Source organism: Sus scrofa, chromosome 15 (assembly GCF_000003025.6).
Source record: "Sus scrofa isolate TJ Tabasco breed Duroc chromosome 15, Sscrofa11.1, whole genome shotgun sequence".
Taxonomy (NCBI): domain Eukaryota; kingdom Metazoa; phylum Chordata; class Mammalia; order Artiodactyla; family Suidae; genus Sus; species Sus scrofa.
This window is the reverse complement of record NC_010457.5, coordinates 108,367,640-108,393,995: the sequence shown is the minus strand read 5'-3', so window position 1 is coordinate 108,393,995 and position 26,356 is coordinate 108,367,640. Positions and strand designations below refer to the sequence as shown.

The window sequence follows — 26,356 nt, the reverse complement described above, 5'->3', positions numbered from 1 at the left end:
TTGATCTGATAATGTCTACAGAATTACTACCAAGACAGAAGGTTACTATATACACTTGGACTTTTTTTTTCCCCCTTAAAAACAGCATGAGATAAAATGTTGTCTAGGCTCCTCTTAATTTTATTTTAGTTTTATCTTGGTTTGTTACTTCAAAGCAAATAAGACAAGTTTTTTTTGACATCTTTTCAAAATTTACCACAGCAGGACAATGCCAGAATCAATCTTTATTATATAGAATAACACAACTTTAAATCATAAGATAATGATTTTTAAGAGAACACATCTAGATTTATTTGAAAAACTGTGTACACAGGAGCAGAAATAAATAGTAGCTTCATTTCAAACATTAGAATTGTTTTTAAAAGGAGCAATTTTTGTGTATAAAAATAACCATTAATTCAACTTGGGGCAATGAAAAGTATTGGAAGAGCATCCAAAGAAACTAAATCTTAACTCTTCAATGTTCAATGAATCAACTTTCTGCTAATAATATTCTTGTTAAATTTCAAGGATAAATTCTAAAATGTTCAGAAGATATATATTCACATTTATAAATGTGGTCAGGACTTGGTAAAAATCATTTAATCCCTCTGAAACTTAGTATCTGCAATTCAGTATTTACTAAGTAATTACTATATGTTATTTATTAAGCAAATCCAAGAACATGAACTCATTTTTATCCTCAATGCACTAAGTCTAATTCCATATATAAATTTTAATTTTAAAATATCTAACTTGATATTATTTCTCAAAGGCCTGTTATAAATGTAATTAATAAAATTAAAACAAGAAACATGACCATAGCAAGTAATGTTATTTTTTAAACAGTAAATAGAGTTACAGAAAAGGATTTTATATTTTTATTTTCAATTTTTTTTTTATTTTTCATTTATTTATTTTGTTTCCCCAATACAATTTTTCTCCTACTGTACAGCATGATGACCCAGTTACACATACATGTATACATTCTTTTTTCTCATATAATCATGCTCCATCATAAGTGACTAGACATTGTTCCCAGTGCTACATAGCAGGATCTCATTGCTAATCCATTCCAAAAGAGCTTGGATTGTGGAATGGAAATCCTGTGAAACTGGATTGTGATGATACTTATACAACTACAGATGTGATAAATTCATTGAGTAATAAAAAAAAATTTTAAAAGTTAAAAAAAAGCAATAGTCTGCATCTATAAACCCCAAGCTCCCAATCCATCCCTCTCCTACCCCCTCCCCCTTGGCAACCACAAGTCTATTCTCCAAGTCCATGATTTTCTTCTCTGTGGAAAGGTTCATTTGTAGCACATAATAGATTCCAGGTATAAGTGATATCATACGGTATTTGTCTTTCTCTTTCTGACTTACTTCACTCAAGATGAGAGTCTCTAGTTCCATCCATGTGGCTGCAAATGGCATTATTTTGTTAATTTTTTATGGCTGAATAGTATTCCATTGTGTATATATACCACATATTCCAAATCCAATCATTTGTTGATGGACATTTGGGTTGTTTCCATGTCTTGGCATTGTTATTTTAATTTTTTTAAATGAGAAAAATGTCATTTAGAATGTAAAATATCTAAACTGGAAACTTTATCATGGTTGTGAGCCAGTGATAGAAAATAGAATTTGATATCTCTTATCTTTTAATAAGTAAATTATTTTATTTATTAAATTTATTTTTGTCTTTTTTTTTTTTTTTTTTTTTTTTTTTTTAGGGCAGCACCTGTGGCATATAGAGATTCCCAGGCTAGGGGCCAAGTCAGAGCTACATCTGTGGGCCTACACCACAGCCACAGCAATGCAGGATCTGAGCCATAACTGTGACCATATAGGTCACAGGTCATGGCAATGACAAATCCTTAACCCACTGAGTGAGGCCAGGGATGGAACCCACATCCTCATGGATACTAGTGGGGTTTGTTAACCACTGAGCCACAGTGGGAACTCCTACTTATTAAATTTAAAAAAAAGTTTACAAAAATGTAGGCATTTTTAAAGGTAGAATTCTTGAACATATCATTCAATATGCATATTTACTGATGGTAGAAATATGGACTTCAAACTGTCTTATTTCTTTATAAAAGGATAAATCAATTAAAACTACAAAGTTTGGGAGTTCCTGTCAGAGCACAGTGGAAATGAATCTGACTAGGAACCATGAGGTTGTAGGTTTGATCCCTGGCCTCGCTCAGTGGGTTAAGAATCCGGCATTGTCATGAGCTACAGTGCAGGTCACAGATGCAGCTCGGATCCCCCACTGCTGTGGCTCTGGTGTAGGCCAGCAGCTATAGCTCCAGTTAGACCCCTAGCCCAGGAACCTCCATATGCCATGGGTATGGCCCTAAAATGACAAAAGACTAAAAAAAAAAAAAGTACAAAGTTTATTACTATACATGAGGCTACTTATGTTCATAACAAGAAATATAAAAAAGAACTCATTCAATTTATATCTAAAGTTTTAATAAAGGTCAAAAGTTAATCTCCAAAATATACAAACATCTCGTACAATTTTATACCAAAAAAAAACCCAATTTAAAAAAATGGTCAGAAGATCTAAATACACATTTCTCCAAGGAAGACAGACAGAAATCTAAAAACCACATGAAAAGATAATCAACATCACTAATTCTTAAAGAAGTGCAAATCAAAACTACAAAAGAGGTATCACCTTACACCAGAATAGACATCAAAAAGTCTATAAAAAATAAATGCTGGAGAGATGTGGAGAAAATGGAACCCTCCTACACTACTGGTGGGAAAGTAGGCTGGTTCTACTATGGATAACAGTAAGGAGGTTCCTTAAAAAACTAAACATAGAACTACCATATGATCCAGTAATCCCATTCTTGGTCATCTATCCAGAGAAAACCACAATTTGAAAAAATATGTGCACTCCAGTGTTCACTGCAGCAGTATTTATAACAGCCAAGGCATGGAAGCAACTTAAATATCCATCAATAAAGGACTGTACAAAGAAGATGTGGTACATATATACAATGGAATATCACTCAGCCATAAAAGAGAATGAAATAATGCCATTTGCAGCAACATGTATAGACTTAGAAATTATTACACTAAGTGAAGTAAGTCAGACAAAGATGAATATCATATGAGTTCACTTATATGTGGAATGATATAAAAGGACTTACAGAACAGAAACAGGCTAAAAGATTTTGAAACCAAATTTGTGGTTATCAAAGGGGAAATGTGGGAGTGGTAAATTAGGGTGTTGGATTGACATATAAACTCTACTATATGTATAAAATAGATGGGTTATAAGGACTTATTGTGTAGCATAAGGTGATCTACTCAATACTGTATATAACCTATATGGGAAAATAATCTGAATTGGAATGGATATATGTATATGTATATGTATAGCTGATTTACTTTTCTGTACACCTGAAACTAACACAACTTTTTAAGTAAATTATACTCCAATAAAATATGGTATGAATGCCCTGTGTGGTGAAAAATACTTTGTGTTATTGTCCAATAACCCATTAATAATGCACAGTATCCATTCCATAGTAAAGTAGAAATTGAATTTTTTCACTTCTTCATTTAAAAAATATTATTAGAGCATTTTGGCAAAAAAAAAAAAAAAAGGAAAAAGGAGCAAAATAGTAAGGACTTGATACCACTTCTTTTTACAACACACAGGAAAAAAAAAGAATAAATCCTAAAAGGTAAGCTTGACTCAACAAGATAAACACTCTGGTACCCCTGAAACTGACTAAAAACAAAATGGTGGGTGGGACCCAATCCATGAACTTGACAGTCTCTAGCAGAAAATTTTAAGAAAGAATGCAAGAAGAAAATTCAGGAAATGGTGAAGAATCACTATAATTTGAAATAATAGCTGGTACATTTTCAGAATAGAAGGAAAACATTAATCCTCAGGTTGTTATTGTATGCCAAAGGTCAAATAAACCACTTTGAGAATGAAAAAAATCAGTAATAATAAAGACAAAATACGTACTATCCACCAAAGTATGACAATTAGACTTTTAACAGCAACAATACTTTGTAGCAGACAATGAATAAGATCTTTTAATCTTTAAAGAAAAATGGTGGGCAACCTAGAATTTTATACCCAACCAAGCTATCATCCAAGAGCTAAGGTAAATTTAAGGCATCTTGAAAATTCAAAGTTTATGTTTCACATATCTTCTCATAGAAATAGCCCTAAAGTACTTCATCACTTAAAAAAGAAAAGGAAAGAAAGCAAATTCATGAGAAAGCATGAGACAGGTACAACAATTGCTGAGATAGGTTGCTAAATAAAATTATTGACTTTAAAATGTTAATGACCAGTGTTTTGAACTTAAGATAAAATTTATATCCATAGACAACAATAACTAGAAGCATGAAAGTACTATTGGTAAATGTAATGTGTAAAAGTGAAAGTCGTGTCTAGAAAGACAGAAATTCTAAATAACAAAAATATATTTGAAAAATTATGTGGGAGTTTCCACCATGGCACAGTTTTCACATGGTAAGAATCAGTCTGCAGTGGCTCAGGTCACTGCAGAAATGTTAGAGGATCTGGCATTGCTGCAGCTGTAGCTCAGGTTCAATCCCTGGCCCAGGAAATTCCATATGCTGAAAGTGCAGCCAAAAAATTAAAAAAAAAAAAAAATCACACATACGGATGTGTGTATCTCTCTATATACCCACACATATAATAAACTACAAAGTAAAATGTTTTATTCAAATGATTTAGATCAACACACTTTGATGGTATATCTTTTGTTCTTTACATTAATATCAATGCTGTTATTAAAATCTTTTAAATTGTAGGATAAATCAAATAGGCAATTATGTTAAAGTTAATAGCACCAAGACTTTCAGGATGGAAGAGAAGCAATTAGAAAATCAAAGAAATTAAACTCAGTGCTAAAGCTAAATTAGAGATATTGATTGAACTCAAGATTTTAAACATATATTCATATATTTTCTAACTATGGCCAGAAAATGATGTAGAAGCAATGTACTCTCTGGAAAAAGGTATACACCTTGAACCTGGATTTTTGGTCCATGTCTATTCCATTCTATTTAGACCCTTGGAGAGAATATTTAAGTCTGGGGTAAGCAATGTATAAGTTGATCTTGGGAAATCTGGCTGTTCCCGAGAGGAAGGAAGCTTAACAGCAAAACCCAAAAGTTAGTCTGAAGGAGCTTTTGATTTACTAAAGCTGAGTTATCAGAGAGAATGGTTGTAATTGATTGAAATAAACTATGTCTATGAATCTGAGTCCCTAGTGATACTCAAGAAAGAAAAAGCCAGAGAATACTTCTTTGTCACTATTTGGCACTTCCACAAATCAAATTATTTACTTTAAAAATTAGTAGATTAAAATCAAAAGAATTAAGCATTTTTCCTACACTAATAGCATGAGCTATATTTCATACCAATTAAATATAGCTCCATCTGAAAGCTAGGGAAATCATTATATTAAAAAAATGCCAGCAAGTGTAGAAAGAAATGAAAATATTTAAAGCATCATATTGTAATAATTAAATAAATTATTGTTTCAGGATAAAATTATCAAGTGTTATAAAAACTATTGACAGTAACTGGACAAAGTGCCAAAGTTAATCCATAAATGATTATTTCTAGTCGCTAGCGAAACACATTCATGTTTGCAATAAGAAATGAGGTTGTCACCTTAATCCAATAATGAAATTTAGGTCACTAATGGTGAAAAATAAAACAAAGCAGATATTATGTGTCTTTTTATCTGATACATAAGAAGTGCATGCCACCTATGATGTCATCTTACTAAAAACATTCAACTTAATCAAGCGTTTAGATACAACTTCCAGTTAACAGAACCTACTGGGACTAGAGAAGTCAAATTACTTCACAAGGAAGTGATGAAATTCATAAAAAATTACTTACCAAAGGAAACTGCTTGGCTTTTCTGCAAGTCAGAGTAATAAATAAAGAGATTACTCTAGATTATAGAGAAAAAGACAGCAATCAGATGTGTAGTCCTGGATTAAGTGTGTGATCTTGGAATAAACCCTAATTTAAAACAACACATGGAGGACAATTAAAGAAATTTTAATATGGATCAGATACTATCTGACATTAAAAATTAATTTCATGAAGCACGATCATTTTATGTTCATAATACGGGAAAATATTTGTTTTGTTGTTTGTTCTGAGATACACGTGTAAATATACAGAATGTATGTCAAGGTTTCAGTTTTCTAAGCAGATACTTTAGTAGTCACCACCATCTGGGCGATAGGGCTCAGGGTGATTTCACAACCTCACACAGAGACAGGGTGGGTTGAGGAACAAGGTTGAGGAAACTGAAGCAGAGTGGGTGGGGGGTGGCAGGAAAATGAGAGACAGCAAAGGTTCCTTGGCTGACCCCTCAGGAAGGTTGAGCAGACCATAGGTAGGCATCACAGAACAGTCCCTATTACTCATACTATTTATAGGACGTGTATAAGCGTAGCCTTGTCAGTGGCAGGAATAAACAAGAAGGTTGGTACCAGGCAGTGCAGAGCATGAGTAGCAGCTGTTTATTGAGGTCATCTGGAGAGGTGAGCTGCCTTGGAACTGGAGATCTTAATGTCTTGGGAATTTGGTGTGTTTGCTGCTGGTGTCATGGAGCCACTGGCCCTACTGATGATAAGCTCAAGGACAGGCTCTTCGTCTGAGGGTGAGGGCTGCAGGCTCTGTTCTAGCCAGCTTATATTTCAGGCAACTGTGTGTGAACTCCAGTGTCATTTAAGCTAATTCTTCCTGTATCACAGTGCTTAAAATCTACTTCAAAATTCTTTATGAGATAATAAAATCTACAGTTCAAATTTATGAGTAATGAGTAAAGAACACAAAAAATGTATAGATTTGAAACAAAGAAAAAAGGGGGGTAATTAATAGTCCAATAATAATCAGAAACGAGACCAAACCATCCCAAATTTCACTAATTTTAAACGTATTGGACTAACCTATTTAAACACATAGATTGGATTTTAAAAGACATTCTATGTCCCTTATGTCCCGATCTTCATGCCTAAGTTAAAACCACAAGGAGAATGAAAATAAAGGAATAGAAAGTCACCAGGAAGATTGTAACCAAAATAAACTGGTGGTTGCAAATGTATCAGATAAATAGGTTTTAATATAAAATTATTACTGTGGATAAAGGGAAACTTCAAACAAAAGGGAGAACTCATCCAGAAGATATACCACTTATGAATTGTAAACAGCTAATAGCATAGCTTCAGCATACATAACACAAGCTCTCACAAAGTTGGAAGCACAATTTGACAGGTCTATACCCATACTGGAAACTTTAGCACACTTCTATCAGAAAGTGGCAGGCAGGAAAAAAAGAAATTATATAGAGCATTTGAACAACAAAGTGAACAACCTTGAGGTAATAGAGAAATGAGGAGATAAACATTAATTTTAGTTACGCATTAATTTTTTACAAAAGTTAACCATACACCAGATTACAAAATATCACCATAAAGTTCAAGAAATCAATACCACATAAATCTCTTGATAAACACTGTGATTAAATTAGCAATGGGTTTACAGTGATATGTTAATCAACTTTAAAAGGTACTATTAACTATCTCAGAGGGTGAAGAGGAAATCACAGCAGTTCTGAAATGAATGACAAATAATGACATGAATGACAAAAACTTTTGATGCTGTGTATCAAAAATTAAGGGATGTGGCTAGAGTAGTAGTTATACTTAGATGAGAAGCAAGCTTATATAAATGTAAATGCATTTATTGAAAGCAAAAAGTGAAACATATAACCATATAAGAACTTAGGAAAGAACATAAACATTATTTCTCTACTCTTAATCAGAAAAAAGGAAGTAAGAGCAGAAGTTAATAAAACACGAAAAGAATATAGGGATAAAAGCAAAAGTTGTTTCTTTGAAAACAATTAAAAAATAGCAAGATAGATCTCCCCTAAGACTAATCAAAGAAAATATATAGAAAATGTAAAAATCAGTAAGACTGGCGATGGGGGAGACCATTACACAAATAACAAATATTACTTTAAAATTCTAAGACGAATTAGGCAGCAATAAATTTGAAAAGGCTGTAGATGATTTTTTGAAAATTTTTAAAATTGGCAACGTACCAAAATGTGTGCACATGAAAGAGATAATCTGAATAAGCTACCTCCTTCTATGCCCTATTCTACCCACAACAGAAAGCACATATACATACAGTCCCAGGCTGAACAGCTAAGTCTACAAAAACGCAATCCCAATACTAAACACAAATTGGTTCAGAGAATGGGGGGAAAATACAGTGCAAGCTCCCCTACACATTCTGTGAAGCTCATAGAAGGTATGGAAAGCACAGTGCCAAAACCACACAGAGCAAACAAAAAGACCAAAAACTACCTCAGTTACATAGATGATAACATCCCAAATAAAACATTCAAGTTGAGTTCGGCAATATAGAAAACACAACACATCATGCCCAAGGAGGCTTTATCATGAAAATGTATGGATGGAATAAATTACTTTCAGGGAGTAAAGGGGAAAAATTATCATCTGAATAAACAGAAAAAACATCCAACATTCATTAATTATTTTAAATGGCACTATAATACCAAAAAGTAAAATAAAAATAGATCTCTACTCACACTAGTTAAAAAATTATAGGTGAATTAAAATTCTAAATATGAAAAATAAAACAGAAATTCTCAGAAAAAATAATATTAGAAAATATCATTGTGATTTAGGGTAATAAAATGATTTATTTAAACACACACAGCACAACACTGGAAGTAAAAAACATAAATATATTAAAATTTAAAACGTCTATAATTAAAAAAAAAATCAAGGTTGAGACAGGTCACAGACTGGGAAAGATACTTCCAATGTGTAAAATAAAAAAAAAAGCCCAGTGTTCAGAATGAGGATAGGAACACAGAAGAGAAAAGAAAAATGAATGCATGGAAATATTTGGTGACCAGAGAGAGGAGTGTTGGTTCTATACTAAGTTCATTTCATCTTATTTCCCTTTCAGTTTGGAAAAGCCTGTTTTGCTCAGATGCACAACTTTCCCCACCCTGAATTCACATGGGATTTAGAGCAAGGTCACCCAAAGCCAGTTTCAACTCTTTCAGTGAATTCTTGGGAATTTAAGATGGTTCCGGAATGAAAAAGTGAAAATAAACATTAGACAGACTCCTTGAAATCAGATAACTTAAGAATTAAAGAAAAGCAGTAAACATAACAAAAATAACTAAGTAAAAAGATAGAAAACCATTCCCTCATAACAAATTCTTAAACTGAGAATAACGATCACTGATAATTTCCATGTGTTAGACCAATTTATGTTCCTACCGGTATTATAGGAGAGTTCCCATTTTAATCATTTCTCATTTTACAGATGAAGAAACTGTCCCTAAGAAGTTAGGTAACTTCTCCAAAGCCACAGGATTCAGTCTCTCAACTGGGACCAGAAGGCAGGTCTCCCAATTCCTGGTCTACAAATATATGTTGCTACAGGGTAGCTTGAACACACTGTACTCTTAACTAGGGTAGAAAAACCAAAATGATCTATGGTTAGGAGTTTTCTTCCTTCCTTCCTTCCTTCCTTCCTTTCTTTCTTTCTTTGTCTTTTTGGGGTCACACCCACCTCATATAGAAGTTCCCGGGCTAGAGGTCTAATCAGAGCTACAGCTGCAGGCCTACACCACAGCCACAGCGACATGGGGTCTTAGCCACATCTGCGACCTACACCATGGCTCACAGCAACACAAGGATCTACGACCCACTGGGCGAGGCCAGGGATCGAACCCGCGTCCTCATGGATACTAGTTGGGTTCGTTACCGTTGAGCCATGACAAGAACTCCAAGGAGTTTTCTACATCACTGGTTTCTCCATCAGTATAGCCTTTCCTGAATGAGAAAACCTATCTTAACTGCTTTATCAGAAACCAGTTTTTCTTCCTGCTTGATGTCAACCATGCTAACCAAGTATTGGAAGACCTACCAGAGAGATGCTAAAAAGGCAGGCTGATCTGTTCAACACCATCAGACTAAGATGAGTGTCTCAGCCAAACAGAGAGCCGAATAATATGATCAGGATCTTTGGGGAACACCTTATCTGTTCTTACATTCACAGAATGTCAGTTAGTTATTTGAGATACATTAACTTTTCCAAACCCAAAGGAGTCTGTGTCCTAAATTATTACTTCTGTGGCCCAAGACAAAACTCCTGTTTTTAAGGAGGTAGGTGTTGTGTTTTTTTTTTCCCCCTTGTCTGCTGTTCAGTGAGGTTGGTAATACTAAATATGATTTATTAAATGGGGAATGGACAAAAATACTCGCTTGTGTCTTAAATAACGTATCTCAGGGTGTCTTTGCAGTCCCGTCAAATTATGCTATTTTCAAAAAGTCCTTTGTATTTCACCAGTCCTCTCCTTTCCAACAGAACATCTGTCCTACTTTCTTCTTCTTTTTTTCTTTTACAACTTTAAAATTTCATGCAAAATCTTACAGATAATTTGTTTTTCACAACTCCAGTGCATATTAATTCATCAAAGATATTGTGATCTTTTCACTCTACCTGCTATATCTTTGAATAATTCATGGAAATTGTGCTTCCAAGGGTTTCTTCCATGTCTGAACCAGCAGAGATAGCTGACCAGGTCTCCTGATGCCTCAACACCTGGTCCTCCACAGGCCAAGTCCAGTCTATTTTTATGACCTAATTTCACGGCATTCTTCCCATTGCATTGGAGACTGAAGTTCACAAACAACACCTGTCTATGATGCATATTCCCTGACTCTACTCTCAAAATTCTGATTTAACAAATGGGGAGGTGGCTCAGGAATATGTGTTTTTACGGTAAGTTGTCTTTGGCTTACTCTTTGAGAAACAGCATTCAGAATTTGTCTACTCTATTTTAATTCCTCTACAGTCAGGTCTAATTCTGTCCAAACACTACTTACATATCCTTGTTAATATGAATTTCCTCACTGATCTCTATGCCTATCTTATATAGGCATATAAATCCTTACTTTAAAAGACCCACATCAAGTCTTCTTCTCTTGGAAACGACCTTAGCCACTCTGGCACAGAGTTCTTCCTGAACTGACAGTACCCACAGTCATGATCAATTGCTTAAACCTGACCTTGGCTCTGAGTCTGTATCAATGTCTGCTGAGTCCTCCCCATGCTAGCCACTGTTCTCCCAATGAGGAATGTGGCACCAAAGGTCATGTGGTCATAGACCACTCCTGCCACCTGCCATAGCCATGGCTGATTCAAAGTAGCCATGGCTTCAAGATGCTAGACTTCTTTCCTGGAGCCCTGGCAAGGAATTAGTGCCTCTCTGGAGATGAGAAAACTAGAATTGTTAGCAGCTACGTTCCCCTCTGTTGAGGAAGCTGGCCTGCAGATACACATGACAAAATCTGGGAAATAATAAAGTAGAGAAAAGTACTTGAGTCTCTGACTCCAGTTTTTCCTGAAGTCCAGCTGCATCTCGCACTTAAGATACATTCCACATGCTCTTTAGATTGCCTGCAGCATTCTCAGGAAAAACAAAACAATAACAACAACAACGAATCTTCACTTTTTGACTGAGCCATTTTACATTGTACTGTTGTCACTTGAAGTTAAAAGAGTTCTTAAATGGTTACTGGCATATAACATTTAACTCTGTGTGTTTTCCCCATGTTCTAAGTTCTGTAAAAGCTGTTTCCACTTCTTTACCTCCAATACCCTCTTCAACCAACAGTACAAGTGCTTCCACCTCACTTGCCTCTTCAGGAACTGCTCTTAATAAGATTATCAAAGACTTCAAGATTTGAAATCTGGTTTCTTTCTTTTTTTTCTTTTTCTTTTTTGGGGGTGGGCGCACCTGTGGCATATGTAAGTTCCTACGCTAGGGGTCAAATCAGAGCTACAGGGGATGGACTACACCACAGCCACAAAAACACCGGATCCAAGCCACATCTGTGACCTCTGCTGCAGCTCGCGCCAACACCAGATCCTCAACCCACTGAGCGAGACCAGGGATGGAACCCGCATCCTCATGGATACTAGTCAGGTTTTTAACCTGCTAAGCCACAGTGGGAATTCTGTCAACTCCTATTTCTTTGATCCCCAAGCACCTCTACTTCTGTCTTTGCCCACAGACTGGATCTTAGGTCCATGCATTGGTAGAACACTCTGCCTCACTACACAGAAACAGAATCTGGGAATTCCTGACGTCTCCTCTGTGTTCTACCCCCATCCAAGATCTGTGATTGTAGTTCCCAGATGTTTCTGCCACTTACAAGCTTTATAACTGAGTAATGTGACTTTTCCTTAGTTTCTTTGTACCTTATTTCCTTATTGATAACATGGGGATATAAATGGTAGCTATTGTTATGAGGATTGCTATAATTAGAGAAATATGTTTGAAGCACTTCGAACAGGGACCACAAAGAAAGTGTGGGTGTGGATTTTTTTTTTAATTAATACTGAATCCATCAATTGCTAAGTCCCTATCTATAAAGGGATCATGGGGTAATTTAGGCCTTTGCCCCACCTCTGTCCTCAGTCATACTGTAACAAACTCCTAAGTATTTTCTCATCTCTACTCTGGTCTTCGGTTTTGTTTTTTGTTTTTGTTTTTTTTTTTTGTCTTTTGTCTTTTTAGGGCTGCACCCATGGCACATGGAGGTTCCCAGGGTAGGGGTTGAATCAGAGCTACAGCTGCTGGCCTATACTACAACCACAGCAATGCTGGATCTGAGCCGTGTCTGCGACCGACACGACAGCTCACAGCAACGCCAGATCCTTAACTCACTGAATGAGGCCAGGGATCAAACCTGTATCCTCATGGATACCAGTCAGGTTTGTGAACCACTGAGCCACAATGAGAACTCCTCTACTCTGGTATTTGCAAAGTTGAACCTGTAACCTATTTCCTACTCTTCAGTGGTCTTTGTCTAACACTTAAAAGTCAAGCTTCTCTATGTGACATATATCATCTTTTATGATTTTGCTCCTCTTCCTTCCAAACTCCCTCAGCAAGACCAAAGTGTTCGTAATTCCTTCAGAAGACCGTGGGAAAACTATTATGTCGCATCTCTGTCTTTATACGTGTAACCCTCTGGCTAAAACACATTTTTCCATGATTTGGCCTGGTTGCCTCCTATTCATCCTTTAAAGCTCAGCATTTACATAAAACTTGCACTCCTCAAAAATCATTTTCAAATTCTCCTATTAGTTTTCCATAGACTTTCCCTGTGGAGGGGCAGATCATTGCAATTGCCATATTGAATTATAATTACCATTTATATGTCTGTGTCCCTCAATGGATAAGGAGAGAGACACAAATGTGAGGGCTCCCGCGGGGAGGCCCAAGTTTTAGTCATCTTTTAACCCTTGGCACAAACTGTGAGACTTTGGCACAATGTTTGTTAAATTAAGGCAAAGATTATGAACCATTGTGCAGAATCACCCCAAACTTATGAATGAAAGATCCCAGGAAGTCCACAGTCAAAAGTAGGAAAAGAGTCCAAGAGCTTTATAAGGACTTAATCTTCCATAATGGTATCAAAGTGTGGTATCAGCTGGGAATCATACAACAAGTGTGTTTTTTCTCCAAATTAGACCAGAAGAATTTTATTCTGAAATGGCTGCCTAGATTCATTGCTTTAAAATACTTAGATTTACATGTCAGGCTGCTAATTTTTAAATCATCAGGCCAATAATCAAAAATTAGCAAGGACTTTAAAAGCAAAAATCAGTTTGGTAATTTCTAAGGTACATTATTTTAAGTTACACGATGCAATAAATCAGTTTACCTCTATGTGGTAGAAGCAAAGTAAAACAAAGTTTTTCACCCAGTTTCCATAGGTAACTGAAGAAAAAACAGAAGCAGGAGCACTAGGAAGAATATTTATTCTACTTGCTATTTTATGGAAAGTAGTCTATGGATAGTCAGTAAATGCACATCTGACCCAAGATCAAAATGTCCTAATATTCAGGTGTTGAATAGAACGCACTTGCACAAAGTCTGTAATTTCTACTTTATTCATCAAAAGAGATTTAGAAATCCAGAAAAAACTCACATTTTGACAGTAAAAGGTCATTTGGTAGGTTCAATAATACTCCCTCCAAATATACACGGATGATTCTTACACATTTTCAAATTGTAAAGAAAGCACTGATCAGAGGCTGAACTTAAATGACTAAAATCATTTCCAAACAAGTTCCTCCCCCACTAGTACCACTGCCATCACATTTAAAATGCAAAAGGCTGGAAAGTGACTTGGAGGAATTGAGTTGAACTATATTAAAAATGCAGAAATGGCATAATGTTCTCAGAGGTCTATGTCTGCTCTGTTTTATTTTGAGATATACAGACATAAGTGATTTTCAGGCTGAATGAAGTCCATTTGTTCACCATTTAAAAGTGAATGCAAAAAACACAAGAATCATATCTGTTACCTTTTAAAACACTGTGTTCTTTAAACACTGCATTTAAAACATTTTCTCTATAAAACATCAATCTATTAGAATCAGAGAATGTGTTCATTTTTTTTTCTCTCCATTTGCTTGTCCACTGTTTTTATCACTCACTGGTTCATTCAGTCAATTAGTTATTAAATACCTACTGTATGCTAAGTGCTAGGCTACCAAGATAAAAAGCACATTCTCTGCTCTCAGCACACATCCACTCTCAGGAAAGAGGGGGAGATACAAAGAAAAATGATACGTGTTTACAACCCTGTTCATGAAAGAAGTATGATCCATCCCTACAGAGGGGAAGGGGATGGCAGGAACTAGGAGGGGGCAGTTAGCTCAATCCTGAGCATAGCAGAACAACCCGAGTGGGGGAACCAGTATATGAGAGGTGTGTATGGCCTCTGATATTTCGGTCTGATGTTAAATACAAAAATATTTTCATCATGATCTCAATACGTGCTGTGTCATACATTACTCTAAAAATTTTCGCTGAAAGAGCACCGGACTTCTGCCAAGGAGTAGAGTTTCAAAAAGAGATTTAAAACGGAGGTGCAATGAGATCCTGCTGTGTAGCACTGGGAACTATGTCTAGTCACTTATGATGGAGGATGATAATGTGAGAAAAAAGAATGTATACATGTATGTGTAACTGGGTCACCATGCTGTACAATAGAAAATTGACAGAGGACTGTAAACCAGCTATAATGGAAAAAAATAAAAATCATTATATAAAATAAATAAATAAATAATGTAACTTGGAAAAAATAAATAAATAAAATGGAGGTGATGTTGCGGGCTGGCCTTAACAAATGAGAAGGTGTCTGCCATGCAGGAAAGTGAGGAAGGGAATTTAGGGAACACCAAAAAGCAGGGGCTTTCAGAAAAAAACTATAGGACATGAATGTCAGGTTAAGACTATTTGAAATCATCCTGTTTCTTTTTTCTTTCTTTTCTTTTTAAGGCTGCAGCTGGGGTATATGGAAGTTCCCCGGGATAGGGGTCAAATCGGAGCTGCAGATCTGAGCCACATCTGCAACTTACCTGCAACCTAAACTGAAGATTATAGCAATGCTGGATCCCTAACCCAGTGAGCAAGGCCAGGGATGGAACCTGCATCCTCACGGAGACTAATCAGGTTATTAATCCATTGAGCCAGGATGGGAATGTTGGCCCTGTTTCTTAAAAACCCCTCCTTTCCCAGTTCACGCTAGGTTCCCAATTTAAACAAAATGTTTACAAGGAAGAGAACTACTTCCTATCAAGAGAGGGAAAAAGGGGCTGAACTCATTGATACAGCTCTAATACTGCTTTAAGAATTGGCTTTTGGAGCATTTTTTTTTCCCCCTCATTTTTCCCCCCAAATGAAAAGAAACTGCAGAGGTCTCTATAATAATGAGGCTCAAAATGGATTTAATATTCAGCTTTAGAGTTAATTTGTTTTCCTAGCTATGTGCTAAGTGCCTTCCTTAAATTAAAGCCCAATCTGATCAAGTTCAGCTTTTTAAAAAGATGACTCTCCGAAGTGCTTCTAGAGTCTACCTCATCCTTCCATCCTTTAGCAAATGCATATAGTACTTATTATGGATTATAAGAGTTTTTACAAGTACTTGCTCATTTATTTCTCAAGATGAGCCATGAAGATAAGTCCTATTCTTATCAGCATTTTACAGATGAGGAGAGTGGGACCCAAAAAAGGTTCATACCAGGCAGAAATCAACCCTTTACGCAGTAGTGGAACTAGAACTGTCTCAGGCAATCTTGCTTACGGGTCCCTGTTCTTAATCACTTCAGCCTGCTGCCTCTCGTGGTTCTCAGCTCCCACCTACTGCTCAGTACCTTCTGAAATAATTTGAGTTCAAAGGATGCATCTCCAAGCTAAATTTCATGGGAAATTATTTATGATTATTGTTTCCTCTATTCCTCCTACATCTTTTAGAGACCTTTCAGGCAGATCTGTTTTTTACCTACTCCCGGGATGGTGTCCAGTTTCTAGGAACAAGACCTTTCTCTCATGGAAAGAGAGTGTTATGAGGATAGATTATACTACTGAATCCTGATGCACAATTTCATGTGGTCAAGCTCCAATTACAAAAGTCCCTTGTGGTTTCCCATTTATAACTGTGTGTTTTTCAACTCAAACAGATGTTGTTCTAGTTTCTAGATCCTGCATGGGTTTGCCATACATGACCCTAGTGAAACTATCATGAAAACTGGATTTCTTGATAATGGATTTACATTCATAATGTTAGTCAAGAAGCGGCTAAAAATAAAAGCGGTGGCTAACTCTAGTTTTTATGTGCATGCATATTCATTTAAGTTATTTCTCTTTAATTATATTTCACACACATTAGAAATTTGGTAATTATAAAAGACCTTTAATTATCAACATTCATTATTATCACTATTATTAACATATATTAAACACCCACAGTCTGCTAAATGCTATACTCAAGATAAAAGGCATTAACCTCACAATTCCACTGTGAGCAAGACAAGACAATCTTCTTCTTCCAGTCAGAGAAAAAAATTATACTTGCCTAACTTGACAAAGAGCCAATGGATGCGTCAGGGACAAAACCTAGTTGTCTTAACCACTAGACAATTGGATAAACAAAGAATGGCTATAAAACTCTGCTGCTTTAAGCATAGTCGAATCTTTTCTTCCATAAATATTTTTAATGCCTGCATCAGTTTTTTTTTTTTTTTTTTTTTTTTTTTTTGTCATGGCAAATCTTTCTGCTGCATAGGGATATGTAAGCTGTATAAATCATCAAAGTTGCTTGAGACCAACTTTACCATATAAACTTTGGTATCAAGTGCTTGCTTCGGCAGCACATACACTAAAATCAGAATGATACAGAGAAGATTAGCATGGCCTCTGCACAAGGATGATGTGAAAATCTGTAAAGCATTCCATATTTTATTTTTTGCCAAGGGGGAGTGGGAGAGGGAAGGAGTGGGATAGACTGGGAGTTGGGGTTAGTGGATACAAACTATTATATTTAGAGTGGATGAGCAATGAGGTCCTGCTATACCCTTGTGATAGAATATAACAGAAGATAATATGAGAAAAACAGTGTGTATGTGTATCTACATATATATATATATATACATACACATATATACATATACATACACATACATATGTGTGTACGTATGACTCGGTCACTTTGCTGTACAGCAGAAATTGACACAACATTGTAAATCAATTATAATAAAAAATTAAAAAATTTGGTATCAAATAGAACAATAACAGTTTTGGCTAAAATTAATGTCTGAGTATAACACGATGAAATGAACTTTTTAGGAAGCAGTTTATAAACTGGCTTTGAAGGCTGTTTCAAATGCAGTTACCCAAAGCATTTAAGCAATGGCAGCATCAATGGGACAAAGGTATAGACTCTAGGGTGCCACTTCCAAGGCTAGCATTTGATTTCAATACAGAATCAAAGAGGTTATACTTTGGATTAAGACACACTTGAAGTTCTAGCTCTGCTAATTATTAGCCATATGATCTGGGGCAAATGAATTCACTTGTTTGAGCCTTAGCTTCTTCATCTATGAAACAGAGTAAAGAAGGTGAATTTTCAGATTGTTATGGGATGAAATAACCTATTTAAATACATATAATAAAGTGTCCGCATCTAATATGACTTGGAACTGGGCAAAGAAAGTCCCTCCCTCCATGACACCCTGGGTAGTATTACGTGGCCATCTGTTGGCAGTCTAGCATGCAGATTAATGCTATTAAAACTGCAATTAAATTGCTTTGTGGTTTAAATAGACTATTAGGTGATAGGAAAATGTATTTCATTCTGTTCTTTACATAAACCTTTAATAAGTGCCTCCTGTTCTTTAGGAAAGACGTCACATCCTGGGTATGTGAAAGAACATGCGATCCACTCACAAGAAATTTAGTCTAGTAAGGAAGATATAAAATGTGGAAAATTTTAACATCAGTTAGAAAGAATTAAAACAAAGATATGCTAGTGTGCCTTGGACAGGAAGTGGCTAATTCTGCTCATTAACAGAAAGAGGTTAGCGAAAGATTAGTAAAAGAAAGAGATCAGGGGGAAGGGGGGTGAATGACATTTGTCATTTGCCTGGCAGAACAAAGAGCTGAGCAATGACACACAGAAGCTCTGTGCACATGTGAGAAACTGTAAGCAGCATTCACAGGGTGTCTAGTGTGGTGTGGCTGGAGATAAAGCTAAAAGTATAGGCTGCGTCAGGTTGTAAAAAGTGATGCCAAGAATCCAGAACCAAACCCTTGCTTATATGGTCAATGATTTTTGAAAAGGGTACCAGAGAAGAACAGTATTTTCAATAAATGGTGCTGGGAAAACTAGACATTCACATGCAGAAATATAAAGTTGGAACTTTACCTAATACTATATATAAAATTTAACTCAAAATGGATCATCGACCTAATCGTAAGAGCTAAAACTATAAAACTCTTAGAAAAAAACATAGGGCAAAAGTTTCACAATATCTGAGATAGCAATAATTGCTTGGCTACAGCAACAAAGACACAGGTGACAACAACAAAGGAGACAAAATGGACTTCATGAAAATGAATAACTTCTGAGTTAAAAGGACACTCTCAACAGAGTGGAAAGGCAACTTACAGAATGGGAAAAGATATCCAGGTAGATATCTATCATCTACCTGAATAAGGGAATAATATCCAGAGTATATATAGAACTCCTATAATAACAACAACTCAAACAGACAACCCAATTAAAAAATGGAAAAAGGACTTGAATAGATATTTCTCCAAGGAAGATAGATGAATGACTAACTGGCACATGAAAAGATTTGTTCAACATCACTAATCATTAGGGAAATGCAAATCAAAACCATGGCATGACACCTCATGCCCATAAAAAAGGCTGTTTTAAAAAAAGCAGAAAATAACAGGTGTGGTGAGGATGTGGAGAGATTGGATCCCTTGTGTACTGTTGATGAGAATATAAAATGGTACAACAACTATGGAAAACAGCATGGTGGCTCCTCAAAAAATTTGAAGTATAATAAGAACATGACCTGGAATTTCCACATCTGGGTATATACCACAAATAATTGAAAGCAGGGTCTGAAAAATATATGTGTTCACCCAGGTCCGCAACAGCCTTATTCACAATAGCTAAAAGATGGCGGCAACACAAGCGTCCATCAAAATGAATGGATGAGCAAAATGCTTCATATACATGTTATTTACCCTAAAAAGGAAGGAAATTCTGGCACGGACTATATGAATAAAACTTGAGGAAATTATGCTAAATGAAATAAGCCAGTCACAAAAAAAAATACTATGATTTCGCATATGAGATAACTAGAGCAGTCAAAAATCATAGATGCAGAGAGTAGAATGATGATTGTCAGGGGCTTGAGCAGGGGGAGAATAGAGTGTCATTTTTTAATAAGTATTGAGTTTCAGTTTTGCAAGATGAAAAGAGTTCTGGAGATTCATGGCGTGGTGGTTGCACAATAATATGAATGTACTCAGTGAGACTTAACCATACACTGAAAAATGGTTAAGATGGTAAATATTATATTATGTGCATTTTACTGCAATAAAAAAGCCATATGAACACCTTTAAAATATATCCTGGGAAATAGCCAGTTGCTTTAGGGCAAGAGAGAGGACATGGTCAAATTTTATAAATATATTTGGATATTTATGGGTAGACAATATTTTTTTTCAAGAAACAGTAAGGAATCATCTCATACCAGTGAAACCTCATTGGACAAATTATACTGCCTTTAACTAAACAATGCTTATATTTAATAAGACTATTCAAATAACATTTGACTAGATAAATGTTATGAACTTTTGACAGGTGTTCTAAAAATGCGGTATTATACTACAGCAATATCAACTGCTTTGGATGCCTATTTGGGATCTTCATAGAACACAGCTGTGTGTCAAATATATTTTATTTAAAAATTAAGAGCACGGAGGTGATTGACACAGTGATTGAAATTAAAGCCAGAGAAAAAGGAGACAATGCAATTCCTTTAAGCAAGTCCATCAATTTTGACTTCTGCTGCTTAAGAATCTACCTTTTCCTTTTAAAGGGGGATGAGCCTTTACGATTTTTTTTTTAACAATAAATGCCACTTACCCATACTTTACTTGAAAGGTAGGGAGTTGTGTAGAGAAAGGAGGCAGGAAAGTCAGTTGGAAAATATCGGGGCTACATCAGTCAGAAAATCATCAGCCAGTTGCAAGTTAAAAAAGATTTGCTAAAAGTAGTGATGTTTTCACTGGTTCAAGTCTGTCAGAAAGGTTTGGATTCTCCAGCGCCTCACACCAGTAACTTCAAAACTAACTCACTCCAGATGTCCCTATGATCGTCTAATCAGACATCAAAAGCCAAATGGTGACAGGCTCACATGCTACTGACGAGGATGCTGTGAGTTTCCACAAGCGTAAAACACACACAGTAGCTACTTTTAAAATGTGATTCATCTAAATCAGGATTCTGTTTTAAAGGACAGAACTATTAGGAAGGGGCCACCCTCCTGAGAAAGAGAAAAAGTCTTTTAAATGTCTGTACAGTGTCTTTCAATGACTAGATTTTAAAAGGAAAAAAAAAAAAAAAAAAGAAACCTGCACTTCAGAAGCCTTTCGGCTGGGGGTGGGGGGTGGACTCTCCCATCAGAAGAGATTTCTAAGAATTGCACCATACTCAGGGAAAACAAAACAAAACAAAACACTTTCTTCTCAGTACTGATTTCAAGGTGAACTCTCATTAACCCTTTCCTTCCACGTCATCAATCTTCAGTAAATGTCCACAACACCGAAGGGACGTGCGGCAGATCAGAACCTGCAGAAGACACGATCCATACCCTTGAGCTTTCATTTTAAAGTAATGTGAGCTACTTGCACTTTTAGTCTTCGGATTTAAGCAGCACTCTCCTCCAATGAATTCAAGTGTGCTGATGAAGGGGCAGCTTTGTTTTTATGCTGCTGCCTTTGTGTATTTAGTTACATATATAATTTCTTGGTATCACCTCAAGCAATGAAAATAAAATGTGGTGCTTTGCATAGAAATATAGCCTCATTCTATGAGCATTTACAAATATTTAAAGATGAATGCATACCAATCGAGTTAATAATTTGCATCTGGTACCCTGAAGTTGCTACTTTGAATGCTTGAGTCCCTAAGCACAACCAGAAATTCATACAAAATGCCTATTTATTATTTCCTTTAAGTTACACAAAGTTTCCGTGGAAACCATCCATGATTTAAATAATTTTCTCAGGATCACAAAGTTATTGATGGAATCAGGACACAAGATCTTGACCTTTAGAATAAAGCTACCTTAAACATCATCTTTACCAAATTTCAAACAACATGGTTTAATCACATCTGCCCATACTGTTGACATGAGATGTTTATTAGCGTTTTGAAAAGAAACCCTAGTAAATGTTCTCATACTCTTGAATTAATTCATATATCTGGATATGAATTAATTTATTTAGAAATATTTATTTTCTTCCAAATCACTTGAAACCTGAAGAACTTCTTAAAGAAGATGGAATATGAGGAAAATTTCAAGGGGAAAGTCTTTATTTGTGATGAGTGTAACAGAGCCATCTTGTCCAGAAGTTTCTAATTTAATCAAGGATTTTCTAGGTTTTTTGAACATAGTTATTAGAAAATTACAAAGCTGTAACTACTGAGATTACTAACTTTTTTATTACAGAAGTCATAGTTTTATGACAAAGAGGCAGAACTCAGATAACTGACTCTGTTGATTGCATATTAATATATTCTTTGTTCACATATCATGGACACAAACAAAATTAGCCTTTTTAAGGTTCATCTCTAGAATTACCAAAGTTTGTTCTTTTCCTATAAATCTATTCTTTCTCAAAAGCAATTTTTATGATGAAGTCATTGCTAGACTTTAAGAAGATAAATTGGGCCTCACTTGAAACTGCTGACCCCAAGCACCAATCCATATTTTAAATTCCAAGTGGAGAACTTGTGTTCAAACATCTCTCTGCCCTTGACAACACTAAAAATCACAGGTAACACCTTGTCCAAAAGCAGAAAATCTTAAACTAAAGCTATTTTGGGAGCAAAACAGCTGTGCTACACAGGTAATTTCACAATTTTCACATTCTAACTCATATATACATATATTTGCGTACATATATAGACACGCACATCTTTATAAAACGGTTAAAAGTTGTTGAATTCATTGTGCCCATCTCAGAAGTAAAAGGTTGAATCATCTCCATCACATTTATGTGTCAGCACTGTGCCTGGGGGCTTGCACCCAAAAATGAATACACCATTTCCTGCCTCTGAAGAGCCCAGTCTTGTAACAGACATGTAAACAAGCAGTTATCCTTGAGTGAGATAAAAGCTAACAGAGATGGTACATGTGATGATTCCCTTGGGAGGCGTGGGGGGCCGAGCAGAGTGTAGACTAAAGGCAAAGGGTGCTCATTTTAATGGTAAAAGTGTATTATTTGATGATTTGATATTCACTGGCACATTACTAGGGTTAACTGCTTTAGCTCTGGTCTTCATAACTAGGTTGTAAGTTTTCTGAGGCCAAGGACCATTCCTTATGTTTTCCTGGATGGCACATGGCAGAGGTCCTGGCATCTAAGGGATTAATCAATTTATGTTGACATAAAAAACAAACTCCACTCAATTTTCACTATGTGCCAATCAATCTAAACAGAAAACAAGCAAGCAAGCAAGAAAGCAAACAAACAAACAAAAAACCCATGTCCTGGTTACCGCTTTAATTTCTGAAACTGGCCTTTGAATAGACTTCCAGTTTTAGACTAGACCCCAGAAGAATGAAGCACCCACCTAAACAGGGGTCCCAGTCCCCAGATTCCTTCGTTAGTCATGGCACAGACATTCAGACAATCTAAATTTGTTTTGCCAACTCCTGCAAGGTGAAAACCTCTTTTTCAGAATATATTTGGCTTCTGCATTTTCCCCACCTGAACTCAAGTCTTACCAACCTAACTGCTTCAGCAATTAAGCTGCCAAAACTTGCCAAGCAAAGTAAATATTTGGCCCCCATGAAATATTGGATGGCAGCTTTATCTCTTAAAAACAAAGCCATATGAAAACCATCGTTGCAATGTGTCTCCAAGCTCTGGTCTTATCAGTACACAGCGTGAACAGCTGGAGTTGCAAACACCAGGACTATTATTAAATCACTGTGTCAGGAGGGGGGGAAAAAGAAAAACCTCTTGTAGGCTTTAGTACCTCTAAATAATGAGATTATATATTACATGCTATTTCTCCCTCCCTCTTGCTCTTCAATATCCATCTCTCTTCCTTGGAAGACAATGGATAGAGCCTTCCTTCTAACTGGCATCAGAGTCTACTGTTTCACTGTTTCCTTAGCTACTAGATTATACATCTAACAGAGAGAAAAGGAGGATTTGGCCTATCAGAATTTTTGTTAAGTTTCTGTGTTGCATGTAGACAGTGAGTATCCCAGAACCAAAAGTCCTCTGACATGTCAGTGACAATTAGATGATTTTAATCCTAAAATCCAAGCCATTTGTCTGTAATATTTCAGTAATTTCTTTCATGGGTTTGAAAATGTTTAATCCAGAAGCAATACTGAAATAAAACTTCATTACATGTAACATCCAAAGGAAAAAGTCTCAAATTCAATACCTATGTGCAAGATACAAAGAGAAATGCTTCTACTCACTGGCAAGATTTTCTCTCACTGGAGGCCAAAGCAACTACCTTTGCTGATGAAATACCCAAAACTCCAAACAACCAGTATTGCATTTTCACTTCTCATTCCCAAAGAAAATGCAGGGAGTCTTCCCAAAGGGGTCCACACTCTTTACCCCAATCTTACTGTTGCTATGAACTGTGTTGCTACTGACTAAAGAGTTATTTTTGACCCTCTCAATGTGGCAATTCAAAAACTTCCATTCATCTGCACATCTTGGGTTCACATACTATGAAAGGTGATAACATAATGAAATAACCTTAATTTTAATACCCAATTGGAGGACAGTGGCAACTTCAACTTACTTCTTTTTTTTTTTTTTTTTTTTGTCTTTTTGCCATTTCTTGGGCCGCTCCCACGGCATATGGAGGTTCCCAGGCTAGGGGTCCAATCGGAGCTGCGGCCGCCAGCCTACACCAGAGCCACAGCAACGCAGGATCCGAGCTGCGTCTGCAACCTACACCACAGCTCACGGCAACGCCGGATCGTTAACCCACTGAGCAAGGGCAGGGATCGAACCCGCAACCTCATGGTTCCTAGTCGGATTCGTTAACCACTGCGCCACGACGGGAACTCCCAACTTACTTCTTTTTTAAAATTTTTATTTATTTATTTATTTTTATTTATTTTTTTGCTTTTTTAGGGCCACACCCATGGCATATGGAGGTTTCCAGGCTAGGGGTCCAATCAGAGCTACAGCTGTTGGCCTACGCCAGAGCCACAGCAACACCAGATCCGAGCTGCGTCTGCGACCTACACCAGAGCCCAGGGCAACACTAGATCTTTAACCCACTGAGCAAGGTCAGGGATGGAACCCACAACTTCATGGCTCCTAGTCAGATTCATTTCCACTGCTCCACGATGGGAACTCCACAATTTACTTCTTTATCTCTATCATTCATCATACTCTGAGAATTGGTGGCTTTCCCACATTATTTCATCCAAAACCCCAAAACAAGTGTTCCTGGATCTTCCGCATTCCTTTTAACATTTGATAAGAATGACAGATCACCTTCAGGAAACACACACACATACCCACATATACTGTGCCATAGCATAAAACTTCAGAGAGTTCATAGAGGCTCTGAAATCTATCCATGGACTTCTAATTTAACAACTCCAAAGATGGTCATGTTACTTTTTGAAATAAAATGTATATATTATAGACATAGACTTAAAAAACCAGACCGGTATTTTCTTAATTCATTTTGGTGAATCAAGACAAGTAATGGTTTTAGAACAAAGAGAACAACCACAGCATTATAATTTTCAGGAAGCCACTTTTTAATTTACTCGCCCGGCAGGATCATTTTGCCTTAGGGGTTAAACGTGAAACTATAAACAGTCATTAAAACACAAAACAACCATGGTAGTTAACCGGATATTAAGAAAAAACAGTCACATCTGTTTTAGAGTTCTCTTCCATCCCAAATTCAGGAACATCAATTTCAAGAACCTGGTTTTATGGCATGCCCTTAAGCCAAGAACACCAGGTTACAATCAAGGCAAGGATGGTAACCAGGCTCTCACTACAATATCTTACCCCCCAGGATTCTCTTCCTTTGATTCAAAAGCAGTCAGTAGAAGTCTATTTTCTATTCCTTGAAAGATAAATAGGCATTATTATTTGCACATTAATAATTATACTACTCTGATTAACTGGATAGGGTTATGAAAAAGACGAAGAAAGGAAGCAAATTTCCACGCTGTTTATCTGGAGGTACCCTTAAGTGACAAACACCCAGGTTTGGCGGCTTTGCATAATACACAGAATTAGAAGCACGCAGGGGATCTGATTTTTCTAATTTAAACCCTTTTTAGAACTCCAACTTGTCTGAGGGTGTACATCTTAAATAACCAATTTGTAATAACTTCATCAGCCAGAAAACAAGTTCAGCTCTTCCAACATTTCAAAAACGTATCTCTGGACATCAAAGTAAAGTCTTCCCTCTGTAGTAAGCCTAATGAAGTACAACTAAAAATAACCATCATCAACCGTGGTTTTAAAGGCAATATTTCAACATAATCAAATGTGTCAAATAGTCCTCCTTACAGCTTCTTATGCTGTGGTTATAAGTAAGTTTCATTTCTTGGGAATGATTGAATATAACCCACTTGGGGCTCTGCCATCTGTGAATTACTT

General features: G+C 36.3%; 1 protein-coding gene across 6 annotated transcripts in view; it reads right to left on the bottom strand.

Moving 5' to 3' along the window:
* Nucleotides 1–26,356, bottom strand: part of PARD3B (par-3 family cell polarity regulator beta) — a 1,031,031-nt gene that overhangs the window by 519,492 nt on the left and 485,183 nt on the right. The window lies entirely within an intron of this gene.